The following is a 26,742-nucleotide window of genomic DNA, read 5'->3' on the forward strand; positions in this document are numbered from 1 at the left end:
AAATTTTATCTTTACGGAAAAGAACTATAAACAAACGCTGAACTCTGGTTGACAGGTTTTCTTTTCACCGGGGTAGGTATTAGTAATCCTGAAACCACTTCTGTGTATTCTAGGCTTAAGCAAATAAGTTAACACATCGAGGAGAATGAGGCCAGATTTCTTGGTCCGGGAGGATAGAGATACAAACGAGGAAAGGAGAATAACTAGAATGTATTGAGGCACCGGTATTAATTTATAGATTTTAATTTATAGTTTTATAAATAAAATTAAATACACATGTACATGCATTTCCTATGTCTGTCCACTGAGACAGCATAGAAGCAATGATAGAGCAGAAGCAGCAAGCACACCTGGCACCAGAAGCTTGGTTTTAAATACTATTCTCTACTAAAAAGAATAAAACCTCCTTTGAAAAAGCTAATTCCAGAGCTGGAGCAGGAAAAGCACAGGGGATCCTGGAACACGTTGTTATACTAGAAATCAAGGAAGTGCTCAAAGAACAAATTGTCTCCCCCACATACACACATTAACTACTTATTAATGAACTGCACAATGGAGAAGCCCAGAGACGCTGTCTCAACCAAATGATCAAAGTCCACATCACCAACATCCTCCTGATATGATGCTCAGACACCAACACAACATTACAGCTCCGATATTACTATCAAAAAGACATAACTTAAATCTAATCAGAAGGAAACGTCAGGCAAACCCAAATTGAAACATTCTACAAAGCAACTTGCCTGTACCCTTTTATGACGAGGTCAAGAAAGACCAAAAAAAAAAAATGATTGAGGAACTTCTCCCAAATGAAAAATCCTACAGAGACATAATAACTAAATGGGTGGTCCTGGGTCCCATCTGGACTGGGAGAAAACATAACTGTAAAAAGAATTATTGGGAAAATTGCCAAATTTTGAATGTAGACGGAGGATGGTAAATTTCTGGCTCTTGATAATTATACTGTGGTTACATAAGAAAATGTCTTTGCCTTCAGGAAATACGTACTGAAGTGTTCACAAGTAAAGGGATGTAATCTCCAATATATTCTCACAGAATTCTCAAAAATATATGTTAATAGTAAATCAAATAGAGCAAAATGTAAGCATTTGGTGAATTCAGGCAATGGGCAGATTTCTTTGCACTATTCTTGCAACTTCTTTTTTGGCTTTAAATTATATTTTTTAAAGTAACAAACCCAAAAAAAGAATTCTTTGATAAATCAGGGAAATAAATATGGACAGGGTTAGATGTCATTAATCAATTTCTAGTAATTCTGAGCAGTGCGATAATGACGTGGTGATTGTAAGTCTTTGCTAGTTAGAAGGACTGAATTGTTTGTGGGTGATGTGACATGATGTCTGGAATTTGCTTTAAAATATCCCAGTATAGACAAACGGTGAGGGGATAAAAGCAGAATGGTTGAATGCTGATAACTGATAAATCCGGGTGGTGGGCACAAGGGACCTCAGATACTATTCTCTTTCTTGTTGTATATGATTGAATTTTTCCATTAAAAAAAAAAAAAAAAAAACGTTGAAAATGTAAGGAAAGAATTTTCCAAGTAATGGAGCAGGAATTTTCTTGGCTGGGTTCCAGTTCCTGCTCTGCAGTGGCCTCAACCGGAGCCTGGGCGAGGTGACGTCCATCTGGTCACCTCTGCCTGGTCATCTGCAAAATGAGGTTAATGATGCTGCCTCTGGCTCATGGTCAGGACTCTTCTGAGGTACAGAGTGATAATGATTTGCAGAGTCTCCCAGGCAGTGGCCACATGTGAGAGGGTTGTGCTCTTGTCAACTGAGCAACTGGGTGCCTGGCTGCCCCCTCCCATGGCATTCAGCCTAGCTAAGTGGGTTCTGCCGAGCCAGGTGGACCCTGCTAGCTGGCTGAGTGCCAGTCTTCACAATCTTCTGTGCTGCATCCCATGTACAAACCTTTTACTTTTCCAAATTAAACATTACACATAGGGGTGGGGAGTGGGAGGGGGAACTGTGCTAAGTCCGCCTTCATTAGGAAGGAAATAAATATCTCAAGAGGGATTTATCTCTTTCTGAAAGAAATTAATTTCTAAATGAAATAATAAGTTCCCTGACAGTCATTTTCAAGGCTTCGGACATCGGAGCCGGAACCTCTCCCTCTCTCTGCTCACCCGCTTCACAGGCTGACTGGCTTGCTCTGCCATATCCACAGATCCATGCCTCCTCTCCTGGTGAAGCTTGCCCTGGTGACACATGAGTCCTTTATTCCATGGAAACTAATAACGAGATGCCCAATTAAGGTGAGGTTCCATGAGTGCCAGCTCTGGACACATGGCCTGGCTGGCATTGGGACATGGGACAGACCGCCTTGGGGATGACCGTCCTTTCGTGTGCCTGAATGGGCCATTCTCAGGGCAGCTCTGGACATGTGCAGTTGTAAGGCGAACAAAATGTGGCCCCCTGACCTCTGGCCACAGTTTGGACCCCAGAAGCCCTCCTTGGAGAACTAGAGTCACTTGGGTGACTAGGTGTCTTGCTGCTGTATAACCTGTCACTATCTACCTTTCAAATTGCTATTGGCCCAGCCAGCTGGCTATAGAGGGTAGAGAGGGAGCTGGGTGGTTCTCAAGGCAAAGGAAATAGCCCTTCCTCCTTCAAAAAAAAAAAAAGTAGAAACAGAAGACCTGCATCCACAATATAAGTAATGTTGATCATCTATCATTTCATTAAGGGTTAAGAGTTTGAAATGCATTATTCATTTAATTTCCCTTAAAAAACCTAGATGCTTTTATTATTTCTACTTTTGTCACATTATATATATTATAAAATTGTATAGTTTAGAAGATTATAATCTCCACACAAGAAACCTGAAACTGAGGATCAAGTGACTTTCAGAGGCCACAAAATAACACGTGCAGAAGAGGGATTTGAACCCAGAACAACTTTGAGACTCAAATCCCTGCTCTTAACTTCTGTGTTATACTGCTATTAACTCTTAGGAACCAAAGCCCAAATCTGAATGAAAATTGACCAGCTCCAGGAATGCAGAACTCAGTCAAGGGACGTCTGGAATTCTAGTCCAAGGAATGATCCCCTGGGCCTGGGGTACAAGACCAACCTCTAGTCACATAGAAGGTAAAAGGGTTCAAATATACTGTGGCAGAAGATTTGGCTTTGGGTGGTGAACACACAATGCAATATACAGATGATATATTATTGAATCGTATACTTGAAACCTATATAATTTTCTTAACCAATGCCACTCCAATAAATTTAATTAAAACAAACAAACAAACAAACAAACAGGGAGGCTGAGTTGAGGAAGTCTAACCTCGGGAGACAGACATCCAGAAAGCTGAACCAGAAAGTTGCTTTTTCTGAAGCTGAGAGAGAAGACTTGGTAGTAAGGACATTAAAAATTAATTAGGAGTGTACAGCCATGCCATTCTGAAGAAGTCCGATCCCGTCTGATCTTGGAAGCTAAGCAGGGTCAGGTCTGGTTAGTACTTGCATGGGAGACCACATAGGAAGACCAAGTGCTGTAGGCGTAAAAAATAAAAAATAAGGGATTGTAAACTGAGAAGGTCCTTGTAATCTGTGAGGTCAACCAAGGGTTGCCTTGCCTAAAAAAGTAATAATAAAATAAAAAATAAATTAATTAACTAATTAGGAGACACTGTGTGTGGGGCTGGCTGAATTCAGTTGAAAAATGAGAGAAGGAATAATCTCTGTGGGCTGAGGCAGTCACGGAAGGCTTCCTGGAGGAGGAGGCCACCAAGTTCAGCCCTGATGGCAGATATGACTAGAACAGGAGGAGGAGAGGAGGAAAGGCCTTCATCTGGTCACCAGGATGAAGAGCGCAAGGATGTGCTTAGTATTTCCTCCTCTGGCACCAAGTGAGTTTCTGATTTTTCTTCTCTCTTAAGATAAAAGCTCCACTAATGAGATGCTTTTTTAGGAAACAGCGCTTTACAAGGCACACGACATTTTACAGAGCGGGGCTCTTAAGCTCAGAGAGGGCAACTCCGTGAGCATGAGCATTTTGCTTAAGGAAAGACAAAGTGAATTTCAAACTCAGGTTCCAGAGACCTTAACCTTTGTCTTTTAGTGCACAGGTGAGAGAAGGCCGCTAATCGATGGATTTGAAGAGGCTCGTTGTGGCTGCCACTAGACAGGAGAGTGAGATTCCAAATGCTGCTGTTTCATCTCATTTGCTGGGGTCACCAAGCTTGAGATAGTATTTCCGGCTAATGGTGGGAGCCAGGTGTCAAGGGAGGAAGCAGTGATAGCAGAAAAAAAATAATTCATTAATGCATCTATTCATTCATCAAATATGTATTGAACATCTACTATGTGCCAGGCTTTGTGTGTGATTCACCTTGTAGTCCCACTTCCTAGTAGACACAGTCCCTGTGCTCGTGAAGTGTGCAGTTTGGAGGGGGTGTCAAAAATAGTGATCAAATGATAACACAAATACAAATTTACATTCTGGAGTAAATGCTATGAGGAGCAAGTACGGGGAAGTTACGAGAGTTGTAACAGGGGCCCTGACATAATCTGGGAAGTAACAAAAAGGCTTTTTAACTAGGAAGTGACAGGTAAGCTAAAATATGAATGTTGAATAGGAATTAATAACAGAAAGGGTAGCTTAAAGAGCATTCCAGGTATTCAGGGTCAAGGTCCTGACGCAGGAGGAGAGGCCAGCAGAGGAGGGAGAGAGTAGCTTCAAGGTGACCCTGGAGAGGCAGGCAGGGCCAGACAGTAGAGGGCCTAGAAGAATGGGGGTTTTTATCCTAAGGGCATGGGAAACTACTGAAGCCTTTTAAACTTGAAGATGCTTGAGCTGAACTGCGTTTTAAAATGTTAATCTGGCTGCTGCGTAGATAATGAATCAGACGGGGACAAAGTAGAACAGAAAATAGTTAGAAAATGAATGCAGTGGAACAGGTAGAAAGTAAAGGTGACTTCTGCTCAGGTAATGGCCGCAGACACAGATACTGATGGATTCAAGAGATACATAAGAGGCACTATCAACAGAAATTACCCTAGCAAGGAAGACAGATCTCACAGGACACTTCTCCTGGTCATCCAACCCAAAAGGGGGTTTCTTGGTTTCATGAAAGAGAAATTGTCAACCCAAGAGGTAACTGGAACAATCCAAAATTACCCAGCCAGGAGCAGAACCTGGCTCTCTAAATCTGAGCCCAGTGGTCCCTTTCTTGCACAGCAGACTCTTCCTGGGACAGCACTGAGGGACAGCACCACCACCAAATGCCTCTCAGGGTCTATATTAGCCTTTTCCGAAAACAAGACCCACAGTCTAGTGATGTATTTCACAGTCCTTATACAAAACTGATCTTACACAAAACCCGTTCACCAGCAGTCCTTGAGAATCTACCCCTCTATTAGTTTTCTATTGATGCTGTAACAAATGACTGTAAATTTAGGGGCTTAAAACAATGCAAATATATTCTCTTAATTTCTGGAAGCTGGAAGTCTGGAACCGGTTTCGCTGAGTTGAATAAAGTCGAGGTGCTCGCAGGGTGGGTTCCTCCTGGAGGCTCTGGGGAGAGTCGGTTTCCTTGCTGTTTCTCACTTTTCTAGAGGCAGCCTACATTCCTTGACTCATGGTTCCTTCCTCCATCTTCAGTGCTAACACACAGTTTCTTGTTTCCATTGTTACCTTACCACCACCTTCTTCTGTCAAATCTCCTTCTGCCTCCCTCTTATAAGTACACTTGTGATTTCATTTTGGGTCCACCTGCATAATTCAGGGTAACCTCCTCATCTCAAGATCCCTAACTTAATCACATCTGCAAAGTCCCTTTTCCATCTGAAGTAACACCTATAGTTTCTCGGGCTTAAGATCTGGATACCTCAGTGAGCCATTATTCAGCCTACTGCAACTTATCCACAGTCAGGGCAAGGCAGGGCTAAAAACCTTCCAGACAACCTTCTTAGGGCAATTGGGTTACTATGAAAATTACAGAGCTTGCCTGAAGTAAAAACAGCCAGGAGAGGAAATAGAAAATAGATGTTAACTGAGGATGAGCCAAGAAGACAAGCCTCATATTGAACCAAGGATGGATGCCTACCTTTTTAGGGCCACAGACACCCCCTGTTTTGAGAATAGAATGAAAGCTTTGACCCTCTCCCCAATATACCATTCTGTATACAATTTTGGATGTTTTGCAAACCCCCTACAGCCCATCAAGGTTAAACATTTGCTGTGTACAGTCAAAGCAGACCTAATGGATTTGACTAGGTATTCAGGTCATGTAGTCTCTACATTCCTAACTCACTCTTGCTTAGCTCACTTGGTCTATGCTGATTCTATCCCAGGTATCTGGGATTGGCACACTAACCAGAACCAACCATCAAGTAGTCTTATGGCCTCTGCTGGTAAAGGCTCAAACTAGGGAGGACCACAAAAGGGAGAGAGAGAGAGAGAGAGAGAGAGAGAGAAATTCTGGAAAATCTAGCTTCATTCATATAAGTTCAATTTTCATTAATTACACAATGAAAATGTATACATTTGAGTGGTTGGGGGCATTTTATTTTTAGAATCCATTACATTAGATGTGGTCAAATACTTACCCAGGATAAATAAAAAGAGTTATGTACAGTATAAGAAAAAGACAACAACCCAACAGAAATACAAATGGGCCAAGATTTAAACAGATTGTTCAAAAAAGAGAATCAATGGGGTTCACTCAAATGGTCAGAGTCAAAAAAAGAAAAAACATAGGTAAACTGGTCTAAATTAAACATAGGTAAACTGGTCATAACTTTTGGTCAACGAAGTAAAAAGGTGACACATGAAATGGGAGAAAATATTTGCCAATTATATACCTGATAAGGAGTTAATATCCAAGTATCCAGAATATATAAAAAACTCTTACAACTCAAGAACAAAAAACTAAAGAACTCAATTAAAAACTGGGCAAAGAACTTGAATAGACATTTCCTCACAGAAGAAATACAAATGACCAATAAGCACACAAAAGATACTCAACATCTCTAGTCATTAGGGAAATGCAAATCAAAACTACAATAAGATAGCACTTTACACTCATTAGGATTGTTATAATACAAAATAAATAATAAAGACCTCTTACATTTAGGTCTTTAATTAATTTTGAGTTAATATTTATGTATAGTATATGGGTCCGACTTCATTCTTTTCAATGTGGATATTCAGTTTTCCCAACACCATTTGTTGATTGTGAGATGGTCGTAATGAAAGTAAAAGATTTCTAACTAATAAAAACATGGAAGAATCTCACAATCATATGTTGAACAAAATAAGGCCAGACACAAAAGAACACTTACTTTATGGTTTCATTTACATAAAATACAAAAGCAAGCAAGTTCAATTTATGCTTCCAGAAGTCAGGATGGTCTTTGTTCTCAGAGGAGGAAGCAGTAATGACAGGAAGGGCGTATGGCAGGGGCGGAAGGAGTCTCTGATATGCTGGTGATGTTACACTTCTTGATCTGAGTGCTAGTTTCCTGAACACGTTGAATTAGTAAAATTCAGCAGACTATTCATCTATAATTTGTGCATTTTTTAAAATGGGATATTATGTTGCAATAAAAAAGCTCTTTAAACAAGTATTCTATAGTACAAAGCCAAGGAAACATTGTTTCCCTGCAAGAACCATTATCATAGCCTGCAGGTCTGTCACGGTCAGCTGATCTGTCAGAAAGCTCAGCCAATCAGAACTCAGCAATGCCCAGACTATCCCAATCACATACATGGAGTTGTGGTCAGCTGAAAACAGCCTAGAAAGTTCCCAGCATTGTCTACTATAGTTCATGTTCCGAGTTCATAAAGCTGATATAAACAAAGTGCATTATCCATGATGAGTGTCTAATAATAAAACAATAAGATTATACCTGTTGCTAATATGTCTACGACGAGGAGACAGCAATGACAAGGGCAGACAATTAAATCAGGATATGCAATAAGTTAATCCTGGGAGACTCTGGAAGAATGAAATGTGCCTCATCCATGACTGTCACCGGGAGCCTTGTGAGTCACTCCAAAGTACCTCTGGCTGCAGGAGCCTAAGGGAAAGATGCCTTTTAACCTGTTTTGCCCCTTTGTACTGCTTCACGCAAGGCTGTCTCTTCTTTCTTCTTCTTTCAACTCCCACATGATTCTGCTCAACACTTGTGAGCGCTCACCACACGCCAGACACTGGGCCCAACTCTCTCTGTATCATCTCGCATCTGCGTAACGACCCTGGAGGTAGGGACTCTACTACCCTCATTCAAAGAGGAAAAGACCAGGCTTATGTAAGTATAGATGGGGGTATATGGGAAACCTCTGTACCTTTCTCTCAGTTCTGCTATAAACCTAAAACTGCTCTTTAAAAAAGTCTTTAAAAAAAAAAAATACCTGTAAGCATCATGCCCAAGTACAACCAATAAGCAGCAAAATTGAGTTTCAAAATAAGGCTTTCAGATTTCACAGCTTGCCTCTTAAGTATCCTATGAGTGTCTTGATTTGTCCTCAGCTATAACTTGAACTTAGGGCCTTGATAAGGAAATAAGGCCTAAAACGACAAAAGGACAATCCTTGGTGCCCTCAGCACCCACGAATCCTGCTACCGAGCAACTCAGTAATCATCAGTTCACTGGTATCTTACTAAGCAGGGACTGTGTCCTAGTTATCTGAGTCCTCAGTACAGAGGACCCAGGAACAGAGTAAGCATTGCACAGTAGGTGTTTCTTAAGTGTTTGTCAACTGACAAGGTGGGAGGAAAGAACCATTCCTTTGGCAGGAGACCATGGAACCATCTAGAAGCCATCACTACTCTTAGAACACCACAGGGCTGGGGAGTCACAATATCCTCCCACCTAAATATTGGAATTCAAAAAGGCTGAGTTCATGGCATAGCGTGGTGCTATTCATACCTTGTCTTTATTTAAAATTTCTATATTTTGTTTCTCATGAATTTTTTTCATTAATTTTGATTTTTTTAAAATATGATTTATTTTGCTCTTTGAGTCTTTTGAGTCACTCCTGAGGCGAATGCCTCACTTTCTTTACCCTAGTCCCTCGCTATTTTCACACTTGAAGGAAAAGTCACACTCAGGATACAGCAATCGTAGGAGTGCAAGCAGCGTGCTCTAAGCTCACAATCACAGAGTTCATGCCCAGAACATTCTAGCTCTGACGTCCCCGAGCTATGCAAATATATTTGGCAACTCCTCACCAGATCTGAACAATGCTTCCATGTTTAATTAAATTCCAAGAACACCTTTTTCATCAGCTTATAAATTCCAACTAAACTGTAAGAGGCTCCTGTTTGGCGCGCAAAGTCTTAATTTTCTAGGCTATAACCACGGCACCTTTTTTCCTTGAATATTGGTGTTTGCTACTGCCATGCACACCACACCCTCATTTCTGTTTTTGGTGGCCATGAGGTGCTGGCCATGGCTTTTCACATTCCCCATTCAGCTCTCTGGATGGCATAAGAGCAAAATAATACCATTTCCTGCTGTTGGTTTCCTTTTCTTGATGGTTCACCTGAAGTTTGGACATTTGTACAAGAAAGCACAGTGCTTCAACCTGAACTACCTTCCCTAGCTAAAACCTAATAACTAAAAACAGCTGCTCTTTTCCCAGCATCTCTAGCACATAATCCAAGGCCCAGGCCGGATGCCTCTCATACATTTCGTCCTTGTCCGAGCTTCAATTCTCTGCTCTGCGAAAGGTAGGTGATGACGGTCACTCCACAGCACTTTACGGATGGGGCCACTCGCCCTGAGGTCATACAACTTGTAAAGAGTAGAATAGCGATTAGAAGCCGGCCCCTTTGAATTCCAAAACCTGCCCACCTCACCGACTTGTGGTTCTAGGACCCCAAAGTGACTCTCATCAGGGTCACCTGGATGTATAGCAATGAACAAATGTCAAAAGTGGCAGTGGCTAGCATGGAAAACTTAGCGAATCCCATCACCTCCATGGAGGCTGGATTGGGAAGGTGGGGAAGATGTCATGAAACCATTCCCACCTGAACTGAAATTAAGCCCAGACACGAGTAGGGAGACTATTTGCATGACGGTTAATGACACTGAGTCTGCAGTCAAGTACACTTTACACTGACTGGTCTATATTCTCTGTGACTCAGTTTCCGCTTTTAGAAAATGGGGATAATTATTTCTAACTCAAAGTCTTCAGTTAGAAGAGTTAACTGAAGTATTTAGACTAGGGCCTGATATATAGTAAGAGCTCGAAAAGTGTGAAATTATTGTTGTTGTTTTCGTTGTAATGTACCATATAAAGTACTTTTGCCATGCCATCCCCAATAACTTCCCACCATCTCCAAGCTGAGTTTCAAACACCTGGCTATTTGGACAGTCATCATTCACACCCACCAAGCACTTTTCCCCACAGCTTCAGCTTGCCTTTCCTCAAGCTCTCAGGTCCTCGGGGGGTGGCCCTCCCCTAACCTGAGCTTTAAAGCGTACTTGAGCCCGTCCTAACCACCCCAGTCCTTGGGGACCTCCCTCTCTTCTGCATTCTAGCTGACACGTGCTGCCTTGTTTTCTCATCCACGTGACACATCGGAAGGCCTCCTTGCTTTGCCTATCCTTCTGTGGATGGAGACAGAGTGTGGACCCTCCCATGGCCTGTGCTCAGTGTCCAGCTCAGCCCTACCCACTGTTGATGTTCGTTTGTTCATGTCCTCCTAAATACCTAACATGTGCTCCATGCTAGAACCTGGGGCTAGAGCAATGCGCCAAGCAGATGCAGAACCTGCTCTGCTGGAAGATGATAAGAAACTGATTATTAGAGCAATAACTACAGAATTCTAAATTGTGATAAAGGCAATGAAGAAAGAAACAAGAGTAAAGCACTTTCTAAGTGTTCACCACCCAAAGTCAAATCTCCTTCCATCCCTATATATTTGACCCCCTTTACCCTTATCACAATGCAAGATACAGATGATATATTATAGAATTGCACACTTGGAACCTATATAATTTTATTAATCAATGTCACCTCAATAAATATAATTTAAAAATAAAAATTAAAACCTGATACAATAGAGAAAAAAACGAACTCTCTGGGGATTGATATGTATCCTGTCCCTCCACAATCGATTTAAAACTGAGAACAACCTCACCCCTGTTTCTAATGTTCGTTATACTTGGCACATCCTACGCTGCTGTCTCTAAGCACAAAATCCACCCATCATCTAGGTAGGAAAAGGCCAAATGGGCCTTCTTCATTTTTCTTTGCCTTGGAAAGGGATGGCTTGCTCTGTGGCACAGAGGTTCCTGGTCCAGGTTCTAGGGCGGTCTTGCTTTGGCAGTGGCCTCTGCTTTGCAACTGAGCCTCAGGGAGGGAGCAGCTCGTTGAAATTCCAGAGAGACCTCCAGGAGAGAGCAGCACTCAGAGTCCCTTGAACCAATTTTTTTTTGCCAAAGAAAAACAGCGGTTGGGTTTTTAACCACCCAACTCAGAGAGTGGTGAAAAATAAGATACTGCAAGCAAAATATGATAGCAAAGATTGATGCCTGGGGCAAAAATCCAGCGAGTTCTTAGTTCTAAATCTGAATGTCGTTTTCCAGGTTCTCTCGGGGGTTGTGGGGTTTTGTTTTTGTTTTCTGTTCCACTCAGATCACTCTCTAGAGGGATTTTTGGATAAGCCTGGCGACTCTCCTCTTTCTTTCTTAGAACAGAAGGCAGCCCGCTTTCTCTCACCTTTCTCTTAAGTCTAACTTGCGTCCACTTATTCATTCTGGCTGCTTTTCTCAGGACTGTAACGACCGAGTGTGTGGAGGCCACAGCCAGCCCTCTTCTCAAAGGCCAGTCGCATCGATGCTAGAAAGCAATCATTTCTCACACAACCTGTCCACCTGCAGTGATTCCCAGTGGGGTCAGGCTTCCCTTGCAGGCCTCTGAGCTCTCTGAAGCCCTTCAAGCCCAGGAGGCACAGGGCCTGACGCAAACACTCAAATTCATCACCCCTACTTTCTAGTTCTGCCACCAGCGACTCTTCTGACCCCTGGACTCCGACTGTATTTTCCTACATCTGTGATACTTGCTGCTCCCCCTGCCTTAGCTGACTGTCTTGGACTTTACTTCACCTGCTTCTGTTTGTAGAATGATGTGCCACCTGCCAGGCAGGTCAAAGTCCTGGTCATGGCTGTGGGGTGTACCTGAGAGAACCTGGCCTTCGAAACCAGGTATGCTTGGGTTCCAATCTCAGCAACCCCATTACCACCTGAACCCTACTTCATCCATCTGCAAAATACAGGGTTCCATAAAGTTAGATAGAAGCAAGGGGGGTGGGGGAGGAGATATTTTATTTTGCAAACTGAAGATGTCCTTAATAGCATTATATATATTCGCCTGGACCTCTAAAAACTTAATGGACATCCTGTAGTGAAAATAATACCTGTCTCACAGGACTAGCTTGAGGATTAAAGGGGTTAACATATGCAAAGTGCTTGAATTCTTGCCAGGTCCTTAGAAGAGACTCAAAAAATGGTTCATTCCCTCTCTCTCTAGCCCAAACTGGTCCTTTTCCCACCTACACCATTAAAACACGTGTTACATCACAACTGCTTATTCTGTGCCCTCTAGTCCCATGCTAGGTGGTCTTAATTACAGTCCTCTTCATCTTTCTACGCCACTGCCAGTCAGAAACATTTACTTGCTTGGAAGGGATCAAAACCAGGACTGGTTATTGTCATTTTCACCTTGTCTTTTGGAGTCCCATGGAGCTCAGGATTTTTACCAAAGTATATCCTGGCAGTTGCAACTGTATAGTGCTAAAATTTTAAAGTCAAGACGCTTATTTCATAGATGCCCAGATTTCTGGCAACAACTTGTACCTTGTCTACTTGGAGAAACGAATGGATCTATATATGACTTGGAGCCTCTGCAGAGGTTTGGTTTAGATTGTCTCCAGCTACACGGGAAGATACGTTTTCCAAGACCAAGAATTTATCGGCATTACCTACATCTGCAAACCCGTCAATTATGTATGCTGTATATTACTTTGAAAAAATAACTGTGCTTTGTAACTAAGATATTCTTTTTGTTTGATCGTGGCTGTGGGCTGAATTAATGTGACAAAAAGGGTTGTTGGAGAGAACTTTATTATAAAGATGTGGTAATAATTGCTTTCCAGAGGAAGTAACTAAATACGCCCCAGTCTTGTTAAAAAGTACACATCTGATGAAATATACATGGGATTGCAATAGAAGAACAGCTCGAACTTGCTTAGGTTTTTAAACAACAGATACAATTTAATTCAGCCTCCTCCCCACCCCCCATAATAAAAAGCTCATAGACTATTTCAGTGCCTTGCATCGCAAAGACAAGATGCATATACATCTGTGCATAAGTTTGCCTATGTGTGCATGTACTGCCCACACTGTTCCATTTTAAATCTCTACTCTTCTCTGTTTCAGAACAAGATAAATCACCAGGTGATGGCTTCTAGGCACAGGGATGGGAACATGGTACTTATTTCATAATACTTCTCTCACCCCCTGTAAGTCTAGCCTTCTCAGGCCCTGGAAAGACACAGCAGAAGAGCAAAGGCCACAATTCTGCCCCTGGCACTCCCACTGAAGTTCTACAACTAGCATGAGAGAATAGTATACATCAGGGTTTCTCAAGCGTGTTTGTCCAAGGACCTCTTTCGATGAATTATCTCACAGGATTAATATTTTATGAATCGGTTTGGAAATTATTGCTTTGCCAAGGATGCCTTCGCTCAGAGAATAATTTAGAAGAGAGAGGCCGTCCTGTTATATTCTTACTTCTCATCATTTGTCAACCTTGATTGGCTCCCAGTTTTTCACTGAGGGCAGAGGAGTAGAGATTTTAAAGGGCTTATGCAAGCTCTCCTAGGAAACTCAAATCTTCTGGAAAATACAGTTGATTCTTGAACAATACGGTTTGAACTGTGCTGGTCCACTTATATGTGAATCTTTTTCAATAAATACTTGTACTGTTTTTGATGAGTGTTTGGGAGTTTGTGGATACAGAGGGCTGACCATATACATTGATCTACACTCTTTTATGTAGGGGACTTGAGCATCCACAGATTTCAGGTATCCAAGAGGGGTCCTGGATCCTATTCCCCACAGATACTGAGGGATAACTAAGTTTTAGAGAAGTCAAAAGATACATGGATTTTCGACTACATGGCGGGCGGGGGAGGGTGGTCAGTGTGGGGATTGGCATCCCTAACCCCTACATTGTTCAAGGGTCAATCATAACTCAAAGACCAAATGGCCTCCCAGAGACAAAGGCTAGATCACTTCCTTATTTGTCGTCTCCATCACTAGGATACACCACTACACAACAGTAGATGCTCAGGTATGTGTTCGATTCCTTGATCATAGGTAATTCATTTGTAAGAGCAGAAAACCGTCAGCCATCTTTCCCCCTCCAACAGAGCTCAAACAGGCACTCATTTCTGGGCCAAAATCATGAGTACTAACTTCCTTTTTGTTGCCCAAGGATAACCCGGGGCAGGACAAGAGGAATCAGTAAACCTGCGCTCCCGGATATTCTGGAGGGATAGCCTCGGTACTGGGAGAACACTTATCAGAAGATAAAGCCTATGACAGAAACGCAACACCGTTATCACCCTTGAAGAATTAAATGGTGCAGTAACACATAGGCGCTTGCCCCATCTCTACCGGGTTCTCCTAGACTAGCCACAGTGTGTTTCGTCTCCTCTGACTGCTGCACCAGTTCTCAGGTGAACTCAAATTCCGGTCCCACACTTCCTTGGGCCCCAGATCTCCGGAGAGATAACTGAAGGTTAGGACTTCTCAAGGCTGACACCTGTGGAATCCATGTATCCCCTTCCTTGCCCGCCAGGATAGGATCCTTGCTAAATGTAGAGCTTAGGGGATTATCATTCAATTAGAAAGCTATTCTAATTGATAAAACAAAAAATTAGCTGGCTCACTCAGATGAGAAACTAGCTGGATTAACAAAGGCACTTTACAAAAGAAAAGTTTACCAAATTTGCAGCCTAGAAAATGTCTCTGTTAAGTTAGGGGTGAGGTTTAAAATAAAAGAAAAAAAAAAACATTAACCTGGTAGGAAAAAAAAAAAAAGTTCCTGGAAGCAAACACGTACAATTAACTGATACAGCTATGTCATATTTTCCTTCTTTCTGTGAGGCTAAGTTAATCCAAGACAGAACATGGTCACTTCAGTAACAACTACAAAATAACATTAAAAAGTTAAATTTGAGAGCATTTTGGCGGAGGGCAAAGCACTCTGTAAAGCCTTCCATGTACACTATTTTATTTAATCTGCACAATGATTCAGTGATGTCTGTGGTATTTTATCCTATTTTTCACATAAAAAACTGAAGCTTAGAGAGGTTAAGAGACCTACCTAAGATCTCCTAGCTGCTAAGTAATGAAGCTGGAATTTGAACCTAAATATATTTGAATCCAGAATCGGACTCTCAACCAGTACACTCAGCAAGACAGGCTATAACTTCCTCCTGGGCTGTGACATTTAAGAGGGGCCACACCAAAATTCCTGTCTCCTTTTTACCTAATGGTTATTGCGTGCCTGCTATGGTCCAAGCTCTGTGTTGGGTGCCCTGCATTTATCATCACTGAGCATTTACAGTAGTGCTTTGATGTGGGCCATACCTTCATCTAATATACAGATAACTGGAGCTCAGAGAGGTTGTGTCCCATGTCACCCTGTCAGGAAGTGGCAAAGCCAGTATTCCACCTCACGCCATGTCACAGTTTAAAGTCCATAACTGTTACCCCCTGGCTACCGACCTTCATCTCAGAAATTTCCATTTACGAATCTGGGAAAAAACTCAGATGCTTGGTACTACTAGGATATACTGAGACCCATGACAAATTTTCCTCTGCGACTCTCCAGAGTAATCTCTTGGTCTCCCCAAATTTTGAAAACGATGCAGCTGACCCCAGGCACCCAGCATTGACTCAAAATGTAGTCCATCATGCTGAAATTTTTCAAGAGAACGTTAGCGGCAGATGTTCCTCCAGTTATAAAATTCCTACTAGTTGTGTCATGGAACATGGAGGTTTGTGTGGGAGTCTGGGCCTCCCTCCAGCTCTTTCTAGGGTTCCTGCCTGGCTTCCTTCACTTATGAATTGTTTTGGGGGTAGGAATGGCAAACTCGTTTTCTCAAAGACCAGATGAATTCCCTGAAGGTGGCAGGCTCTTGTGATTCGATTTCTCCAAGCCTCTTTATGTTCAAGGGAAGTAAAAGGCATTTATTAGGTCCACTAGACTATTTAATAATGGCCGACACACATTCTGAGGTCAGGAGCAGGGACATTTGCTACGGAGGGGAACAAAAATGGAGCCATACCAAATAGAGAGCTTTTAGAGCATGGTTAGGGGAGTCCTGCAGAGAAGTGTGACATCAGGTGCCAATTGTCTTAGCAACTAACAGATGTGTTCTCTCTCCACCACCCAATACACAATGGGTTTAAAATCCTTCTCTCCATTTCCCACTCTTAATAGCACACAGTAGCACGCGTGGGGCCCAAGTGCGTGCCTTGCAGAGACTTTGGACAGTTTTCGAAGAATTTCTTCTCCTTTCCTCCCAGGCTGGCTTCATCTTCCTGCTGGAGACGTATCTGCAACTCTCACACAGCACTGGGCTTTCATCTCAGAGGACAGCTTCATGTAAGGTTGGCCCAGCCCGCTCTCTACCCTGTGCATTTTCCATTATCAAATATTCTAGTGGACCTAATAAATGCCTTTTACTTCCCTTGAGCATACGGGGGCTTGAAGAAATCGAACCACTAGAGCCTGCCGCCTTCAGGGAATTCATCTGGTCTTTGAGAAAACGAGTTTGCCATTCCTACCCCCCAAAACAGTTCTCAGTTTCTCATGCCCACCTAAAAGGATAATAATATCTACACCATTACTATGCCAGGAAGAAAACTGTTTTTTTTTTCCCCCAGGAGGCAGAAACACATTTCCTGACTGAGCCTAGGAGACAAAATGCAAAAATTTGAATTCACTTTTCTTAAGAATATGTTGTTAAAATATCTGGGATCTGTCCCTGAGTTCTGTGCAGTCAGCAGTTTCCCCAATGAGTTCATTTATTTTTCATGCTGACTGGAACTAGAGTTTGATTTTTCCCAGTCCTGTTTCTATCCCCTCTGGAAACTTTCAAAGGAAGGACCCTGATGTCTAGGAGATGAGCAGCTTGGAAGAGAAGTATGGACAGGCTAGCCAATGAACACAGCCCACAGAGGTCTCTTGAGGAAGGCGACGCTGGAGAGCATGTCTCCGTGATTTTTCTCCACTTTTCTTCCTGAAGTTCCCCAGACAGAGCAAGTCTCTGAGAAAGCTCTGGTAATGCTTGTAATGCTTCATCACACATGTCACAACTTTATGAGGAAGAAAATGCAATGCGGTACAGGGGGGAGCCAACACACATGCTGAAGTTAGGAGCAGGGGCACGTGCTTTCGAGGGGAATGAAAAAGGCTCTGGTCAAAACCATGAACGTAGTAGTGTCTTGAAACAGACAAACAAAAATTCCCATGAGATGAGCCCTAAGGATAAGAAAAAATCATTCCCCATATTCCCTTACCTGAGTCCCAGAACTATGTGCTTGCCTTCTTCCGAACTTTGTGGAGAGTTCTAAAAGGACAAGGATGCGACCTATTTGAGGATCAGAATTCAATGTACTGATCAGCCCAGTCCTTCAGTCTGTCCTCCTGGCATCAAGGAGCCCAAGCAGGTTAATAGAGTTTGAAACCGTTAGATTAAAAAGGGCAGCATTTGCTACAATTGGACCAACACACTGGAGCTGTCCCTGGTGCTGTCTCAATGGCTACTGCAGCCTGGGCACACAGAGTCTTGCCTAATGAGCTGCCTGTGGCTCCTGCCCTTGTCCAACTCCCTGTCGTTCCTCTTCCAGTTACATAGTTTCAATTTATGCCTTTACAACCGTACCCATTCTTAATCTCCCAATTTTCTGCAACACTGCCCAACCTCAGTGGACTGAATTTCATCTCTTGAGATCCTCTGCCCACAACCCAGGTCCACCACTACTCCAGATCACTGATTGCAAACACATTTAGACTTCATCCTGAGATGAATGTGGGGCTGTTGGAGGGCTTTAAATAGAGGAGTAACACCAGTACAGTTGACCTTTAGGAAGGTCAAGGAGATCTTAGTGCAAAGAAGGAGAAGAAAATGGGAAACTAGTTAGCAGCTGATGCATTAATCTGGGCAAAATATAATAAACTATACAAGGGTAATGACAAAGGAGATAGAAAGAAGATGGTGGTTTCAAGCAATATTCAATATTCTGGGCTCTAGAATCAGCAAGATAGCCCAAAGTTTCTGGCTAGACATAGGTAGGATGCTACTGCCAAATACTGAGTTGAGAACACCAGAGAAAGAACAAATTTGAAGGGAAAACATGCCAAATTCAATTTTGTATGTATAGAGTTGGGGCATTTGTGGGATATCCATCTGGAAATGCTAAGTGGACAGTTGAATATAGAACTGAAACTCAAGAGACACATCTGGACTCAGTATAGAGGTGTTGGCATTGTCATCCATAGGTGATGATCAAGGGCATGTGGCTAATTATGGAAACTCCAAGTCAGAAGAGACCTAAGACAGGACCCTAATAAACCCAGTTCTTGATACTTTGGAATATATTTTTTCAAACTGATTGATAAGTGGCATAGAGATAGATAGGGGATCACACAGAGCACTGTGTGTCAGGACAGCCAAATGAAGAGAATGTTTCCCTAAAGAGTGGCCCATGGTGTCACATAATACTGAGATCACATAAGGTTAGACTTGAAAAGTATCTACAGGATTTAATGACAAAGAGATCTTAGGTGACCTCCATCTGGTGAGCCTTTCACTGCAGAGAGTGGGAGAGAATGAAGCCAGTGCAGAGTGAGCTGAGGAGAGACTGGAAAGTGAAGAATCGGAAGAGTGAACGGGTACAACTCTTGGAGAGGTTTGGCTGTGAAAGGGAAGGAAAAACCAGAGGAGTGGGCTGAGGACACCATGGAGAGTGTTATTTTTATTTTTTTTGTTGTTGTTGTTAAGATGGAAGAACTTTAATATATTTAAATGCCGACTGCACTGAGCCAAGTGAGGAGAAGTTAAAGATGAGAAAGGAGATGACCGGTAGATAGAGATCCAGGAGGAAGCAGCGGTGGGATCTAAGGCACAAGCATCCCTTCCCTGGAGAGAGAGGCACAGAGGTCAGAGCCCACAATCCATAAGTAAGTGGATGGCATGTGTAGGGAGTTCCTGCCAACCTGCATCAGATGCCAACAGTAACACACTCTTGTTCCACCATTTTATCACCCAAAAGAAATAAAATTTGTTCCATCAGGGAAACTGGAACATATTGGTGGGTGTTAGGAAGAGACAGATTTTGATTTAAGAGAGGAAAGAAATTTCTGACAACTGGAGCCATCCAGCAACAGAATGGCAGCTGTAGTGAGCTGTCTATCAGAGGCGGTGTTCAAGTCGAGAACAGAATGCTGTAGCCTTCCTGGCCAATCTCAATGAATCTTGTACTGGAAAGAAGCTTGAGCCATCAACTAACTTCTGCTTTAGAGGTAGCCTTGACTCTTTCCCAGTGATTCTAGAATCTGCTACTGTTTTGTCCATGAGAGACGCCGGGGGTTCTTGGACCAACAGCTCTAGAGCTGACCTGTGTACTGGTACCCCTAGAGGGTGTTTGGGAGAAAAACTTAGTCACTAATAAACAACCCACACCCTGTCATTTCACTATTGAAACTTTATACTGTGGGGCCTTGCTTTACCCTCAAGAATTCCCTGTGAAAATGCGAACATGTTCAGAAGAGTTTCCATTTTACAATGGCATCAGCCAACATCTGAAAGCAGATCTCCATAAACATGGGCCATTCGTAGTCATGGCTGAGAACGGTAGTACTATACTGCCAGGGCATCCAGCTCCATCAGTGTTATCAGGTTGATCATTGGTGAGTTACTGAGCCTCTTACAGAAGATCAAAAGTCTAATATGTATAAAATACTCAGTATATAGTATTCACTCAATAAATATTCATGAAATGCACAAACGGGGTGATAATGCCAGTAACCTATGACAGAGTGTAGCTACGGCTGATGAGAGCATGCTAAAGAAATGGCATTTACTTCATAATCCTTCCTCGAAATTTATAACTTGAGATTTGCCTAAATCCCAGCCTTTTAGATGATTGTCTTTCAATGTTATAATTATTAGCTGACCAGGAAACACAAATATATTTGTATCTCCAATGAAAAAATGCTCTCATAAAGATTAGCCGAGAAAGTATTCAGGTTCCTTTTCATTATGCTCTAGGAGGATCATTTCAGCTCAGCTAAGGATACTGTCTTGATCATATTGGTAACTGACACCTATTTTCTACTTTCTATGACCCAAGCAGCTTAATTGCAAATGTCTTCTGTAATCCTCACAAAATCCCTGTAGGGCCAGTGTTAGTCCCATTTCACAGATGAAAAAGTTTTAGTAGCTTGTCCTAGGTAATTACTTGCTGCTAATTACAGCAAGTAATTAGCAGGGTCAGAACTCAAAGTCAGGTTTGTCTGACCACCAAGCCCACATTTGCTACTGTGCCCCATTTTTTCTCCATTGAAGACTCGCCTAGATGGTAAGCCTCTTGCAATCAGAGTAAAGCCTTTGTCTTCTCTGTGCTGTCTAGCCCCATCACACAGGAAGGGCTTAATAAGTGATTGTTAAATTAAACTCCCAAGTATGTAATAGGAGCCTGGCACTTTCCAGATTGTTAGCCACTGTTGCTTTGTCCTGAGCCTCACCTAACTTCCAACAAACAAGAGTCCACTAATAAACTTGAGTCCCAAATCCTCTTTATATTCATCCCTAAGAAATAAACCCTGGACATTCCAGAGCCCATAGGAAGTCTACTGCCTGGTCTTTAAGCTCATGGAGAATCTGTACTTCACACAGTCTGTGGTAACCAGCACTGGAAATTTACCTCGTATTTGGTACAAATGGAATCAAGAAAAGTCAAGACTGGAGGGATGCAGCACAAAGACAAAGCCTCTAGAGTGGCTAAATTAAGAAGGTAATCTCACACTTCTGGCTGAGCCCAGCACATTCATTCCAGGCTCTCTATTGCCCAGTCTTCCCTGCCCCATGCCTCTTCGCCTCCCACCAGGATACTCTCCAATTCGGCTTGTACGCACACCATTTCTTCCTCTGTGGTATGATTCATAGCACTTCCTTCATCTGGCTTGCCCCTTCTCAGTACTTTGTCAATTCCTCCTTATGCTTCAAAGATCACCTCCAGGAAGCCTTCCCTGACTCTTCCATCCTGTTTAATCCTCACTTCCAACCCAAAACATAGTTTAGGCATAACTATGTATAGCCTCGTATCAGTCACCAATGCTTCATGCCTATATCCCGAGCCTCCGCAAATAGACTGAGCATCCTTTGCAAGTAAGAATAATGCTTTCTATTCTTCCTTCCCCCATTCCAGCACCCAGGTCATTGCTCAATGAGCCCAAAGACGCAAACCTAACTTCTCAAGCTGAGATACTCAGAATACTCCACCCCAGCGGGCATGGGAAGTGCCCTTTCCATCAAACCCAAGAGCAATCCTCATCCCTTTGGCTTTCCCAAATTATCTCTAACCTGATTATCCTTCTCCCATGGAACACAGAATTCTCCAAGGAGGCCTGGATGGATGCTGACCCCAGCTCTTCAGCTAATTGCTCTCATCCTCTTCCGATACAAGTAAGGAAATATCCCTGCCAAAGCAGTATAGTCCTGGAAAGATGTTAGTGGTGACTCATGCAGTGGGGAGGAGGGGCAGAAAAAGAATGAGAGAAGAAAAGAGAGAGTGTACGGGCTGGTTATGGAGCCACAGAATGAGGCACATTACCAATTTAGCCAATTATGCTGCTGAAGCAATTAAATAACCTCGCAGCGGTAGGAGGATGTATAAACAGAGCCCACAACACTACCCTGGAGGCCAGCAGGAAAACAAGCTTGGCTGCTACGGTGGAAAGTCATTGCTTTCATCTCTTCAGCATCCTCTTCCCCCTTTTCTTCTGTTAATAGAAGCCCTATCCTCAGGAAACCTACTCCATGCATTTGGGGTAGGACTCACTTCTAGGCGAGGTGGGCGTTGCACCAAGATTAGTTGACTGTGTCTTCCCCCTGCCTCAGTGGTCCTGGGTGTACCACCCAGGAGAGCTGATGAGAATCATGTCTAAGAACGGAAATAGAGATACTGCAAGAAGTCAGTCCTTCCTCCTCTTGGATTATAAACTTCGAAGATGCTGGCTTGGAACTGCCGGTAGCCATCTCTCCTTCCAAATGGGGGGAGTTTGCCTGAGAATAAAGGCGATATGCTAAGGGGAGAAGAGCCAAGAGGTGGAAGGAAAGTAGAGTTTTGATCCTTCATTTGAGCCCTAGATCCAGCCATGCCTGCAGTCCGCGGACTTAGCATGTCAAAAAGACAAAAATCTCTTCTTTCCCTCAAGATAATTAGATATGAATTTCTGAAGTTTGGTTTGGTTTGGCTTGGCTTGGCTTGGCTTGGCTTGGCTTGGCTTGGCTTGGTTTAGTTTTTTGTGAAACAGAGACCCAACTAACATAGTCACTGAGCTTGGGAACTGATATTCTATGGGGAAAAGATGCCAAACAGAGAGAGAAAGGTCTATAAAATAGAATCACTCCCACATTTTAATGAAGCTGCAATTCAGCAGGACTTTCAGCCTCCTGCAAAGCGGAAGCAATCGACCAAACTGAACTTAAACCAACAAGAGAGGTACGGCTCAGAGCATTGTCTCAGTCTCCCTTTGACATCCAATCTAACCCGAGCTTCAGCACAGCTGCAGTGCAATCCTAATTCGACCACCGCCAGGTCCTGTGCACCCCAGCCCAGAGCCGGGGCATTGTCTGACAGGCCCCCACCTATGCCCAGAGTCAGCTTTTCTAATGTCCTTCCCAAATGCTGACCACCATGTGAGATTTCCCATAGCCACCTTCCAAAAATGAAGGGTGGCGCCAAGTCTCACTCCCGAAGGCTTCCCAATGTGTCACTCTGCTCTCATTTCCCAGGCAGGATGCCAATGAGGCATCCACTACTCCCTGGAGGGCAGAGAAGCGACTTCTTAGTTAAAGAAAAGGTCTATACCTTCAAGGTGATTTATGCAGGGACCTAAGTCTTCCTGCCGTAGACACTCACTGCAGCAGAGGTTCTCTGGGCAGGGCTGGCATCCATGCAAAACTACTCCAGCCCACTAAATCACCTTGCATACTCTCCATTAGATGTCCCTGAGGGACTCGAGGTGGGATACAATGCATCCCCTGGCGCCATTGATACCCAGCGGTGGTAGAATGCTGATTCTACATGGGACTTCGTGGTGGACTCAGAAGATAAGGGAATATGAGAAAAGAAAAAGACAAGCCACTTTCTCTTGGAGCTGATTCTTGGAGCTCAGTTTAGGACTTTGTGCTTTTTTTATAACCACAAACTAGAGCCAAGATAGAGGTTCTCAACCCTAGCTACACATTAGAATCACCAGGGTAGGTTTAAAACTTTCTAATGCCTGAATCCACCACACACACACACACACACACACACACACACACACACACACCCACCCCCCCAGGATTTTCAGAGAAATCACCCCAGGTAGAATTGAGAACCGTTGAGCCAAGACAGCACCATTCTTCCATCCACTTCCTGTCACTTTCAAGACACCTTCAGTACAAGTGGCCCAGAGGAGACAAAGATGACAGCAGGGTCTCCCTACCTCAATCCTCTCTCTCTGCTTCCTTAAGGCACTCACGTTTCCAGCTCTCATTGAGCAGGACTTCCCCAAATGTTGAGGACCCCAGAAACTGGAAGCAAAGTCATCAGAGAATAGAAAACAGACTACAAGCCAGCTGGTCGTCGGCTCTTCCAGGTGCTTCTTCAGGACGGCAGCTGTAGAATGGACGTCTTAGATGGGTGCATGGATGGGCGAAATCACTGATCGAGTGGAGAGTGGGCTTGGTGCTTGGTCAGCCCACTCCCGTCATGGCAGCCTGGATGGGCTGGACCACTCAGACTCTCTCCTTTGGGATTGGAACATAATTTCCAGGGCTGATCTCAGTTGGCATTTAAATGGCAAAGACATTCTGACCCATGTGCAGAGAGGACCAGGCCACTGAGAGAGAAGAGGGGGACAGACACCCACGAGAAGCAGGAAGAAGCCGCAGGGAGGAAAGTTGCCTCATCTTTGGGTGCCTTTCAGGCTCCTGCTGCAGCCCATCATGAAGGTCAGCAGCCATCCCCACCTTGGGCTCCCAGAAACCCCCCAGTGGTGACCAAGGTGACCGATGCCAGCTTTTCCTGATCCCGCCTCACCACGGGAGCTGCGTGTCACCGTGGAAAGAAAGAATCCAGCTCCAGAGTCCAGAGAGGGGCTTTACCATGAGGGATCTTGGCCACGTTTCCTAACTTGCCTATGCCTCGGTTTTCTCATCTGCAAAATGGGGGGCCTGGTAAGCATTAAAGGGGTTAATACATGTCACAGTCTCCAAAAGGTGCCTGCCATATTAGTTCTTAAATAAATTCCAGTAAAAGTCATATTTTGCTTCTCTTGAATAAAGTACTCTTTCCTTCCAGTCCCAGGAAGGAAGACAGACTGCCCAGTACCCCAGTGGGTCAGCTGAATGGCTTTCCTGTGATGCATGGTGGCGTTTCACTGTATGTAAGTCCATGGGAATCACACAGCCAGTAGCCCAAAGAGCTCAGTGTCTAGAGTAATATGAGCTCTGATCCTGGCCCTTAAGAATTTTGCCTCCTGGTTAGGGAAATCAGGTATGTATAAGAAAAAAAAATGATAATAAATGCCCAGCGAAACTGTGGGTGGTTACTGAGGGAGGTTAGTAGACAGCGGTCGCTGAAAACATCAGGCCTGATCGGGCTGGTCAGGGAGGAGCTGGGATTTCAGTCGCCATGTGGTGTGATGCCAGGCACAGCAAAGCATCCTCACCATACTCCACTCCACTCCTGCTGGGAGAAACTGGAATTGCCACTGAAAGGTGCTTTCCACAGTGTAAAGATTTCTAATGATCGCACTTCCACCCAGGGCTCGTCACATTCTATTTTTAGATGAGGAGGTTTGGGTTTGCGTTTAACCAGAAACCAGTGTCCATTTTGCTCCCAGAGGCGGGATGGATGGGGCCAAGCCCGTGTCCCTGCCAAGGCCGCCTGCAGATGGTTCCCAGAGCTCCTGGATTCCCGCATGTCCACCAAGGGACATGGTCTGTCTTGGCCCCTTGCTCAACTAATGAAGAGCATTAGTTCAGGATAAATACCCCCAACCTTTCTCCCCTCAGGGTGAGAGGCCAGACTCATCCCGAGGTGTGTTTTGCACAATTTCCCAGAGAGCCTGCAGCAGCAGGACTGAACCCCAGCAGCCCACCGTGGCCTCCAGTCATTGGCTTGCCCTGCCCTGAGTTTCCTCCACTGTCCGGCTCACTTCCCCAACTCCCTCATGGTGATCCCTGAGATCACCTCCCAAACGAACTGCTCGCACTAAATCCTCAACACAGGGTCCATTTTTAGAGGAACCCAAACTGAGCCAAGAGCCTACTGGCCAAGTGGGGAGTGGGTGACTCTGAGGAGACATTGCCCCACCATCCCGGTGACAGCTTCTTCTGGTGCAGCCGGGAACATTGTTCCTGCCTCCCTCTCAGGCAGATTCTAGTTATATTTGTTTCTGTTCCCTGCTAATCAACACTGTTTGATGCTGCTCGATAGGTCTCTGCTCCTGCAAGGGAATTAGCAATATTTCCTGGATTTTTTTTTTAATAAGCTTCTTTATGGGGGGTTTATGGTGCTCAGCAGCTACACTTGAACCAAATGAGCTATTAGGTATAGACAGCGGAAGTCAGCCGAATCCCTGCACAGGCCCCTCTCACTTACCCATCGAAGTGAAAGTGGAGCCCAAGTTAGACATTTTAGGTGGACTGAATCTCCTCACGGATAAATAAACCAACCAGTTTCCCTGTTTGGCATGCAGGCTGGGTGTCAGTGAGCAGAAGCAAGCCATTAACCTGGCTGCTGCAACAATCCAGCTCCCTAATGGATGGCAACCCACGCGGCCCGGGCGATGAGGGTGGGAAAGGTCAGGACACGAGCTCAGGAGAGGTGAGGCAGGTGAGACAGGTGAGGACGTCATGCAGATGCATATGACTCCCTCAGCAGGACTCTCTCTGTTGGTCAATTTCAGCCCTGTTTCAGTAAATGCCATTCTCCTTTGAAGACTAGAATGAGATGAATTCAGAAGGAGCCACATGGATCAAAAATGAGGCATATGGAAATCAAAAATAAGCCGTGCTTCCTGAATATACTGAGGGCTTGATCACTCAGCGGTGCTCAAAGGCAGGGTCATTTACTAAATGTATTCTGGCTCCCAGGACAAGAAAAAAGAACATAATTCATCTGGGGACACAGTATTCCCTGGTGACCCAGGGACACAAACTATGAGACTGGATCTGTTTCCTTCCTATAATCCAAGTAGATGCGGAAGGCTGAAACCAGGAAGGCTGGAGGTAGGAAGTAAAAACACTCCCAGATCACACAGGGCTTTCCACTTCTGCCATGCTCGGGAAGGAAGTTGGGAAGAGGAGAGAAGAGAGAGAGAAAAGAAGGTAGAGAAAGAAAAACAAGCAGCTGAGGAGACCGCCGGCATCCAAAGGATAAAATCCATTTGGAGCGAATGCGTATC

At 43.9% G+C, this 26,742-nt stretch overlaps 1 pseudogene; it reads left to right on the forward strand.

Annotated features, from left to right (window-relative positions):
* The first annotated feature begins 3,407 nt into the window (after positions 1 to 3,407).
* LOC120610174 (uncharacterized) lies at positions 3,408 to 3,526 on the forward strand (annotated as a pseudogene).
* The last annotated feature ends 23,216 nt before the right edge of the window (positions 3,527 to 26,742 follow it).

Source organism: Pteropus medius, unplaced genomic scaffold, assembly GCF_902729225.1.
Source record: "Pteropus medius unplaced genomic scaffold, Ma_sr-lr_union100, whole genome shotgun sequence".
Taxonomy (NCBI): Eukaryota; Metazoa; Chordata; class Mammalia; order Chiroptera; family Pteropodidae; genus Pteropus; species Pteropus medius.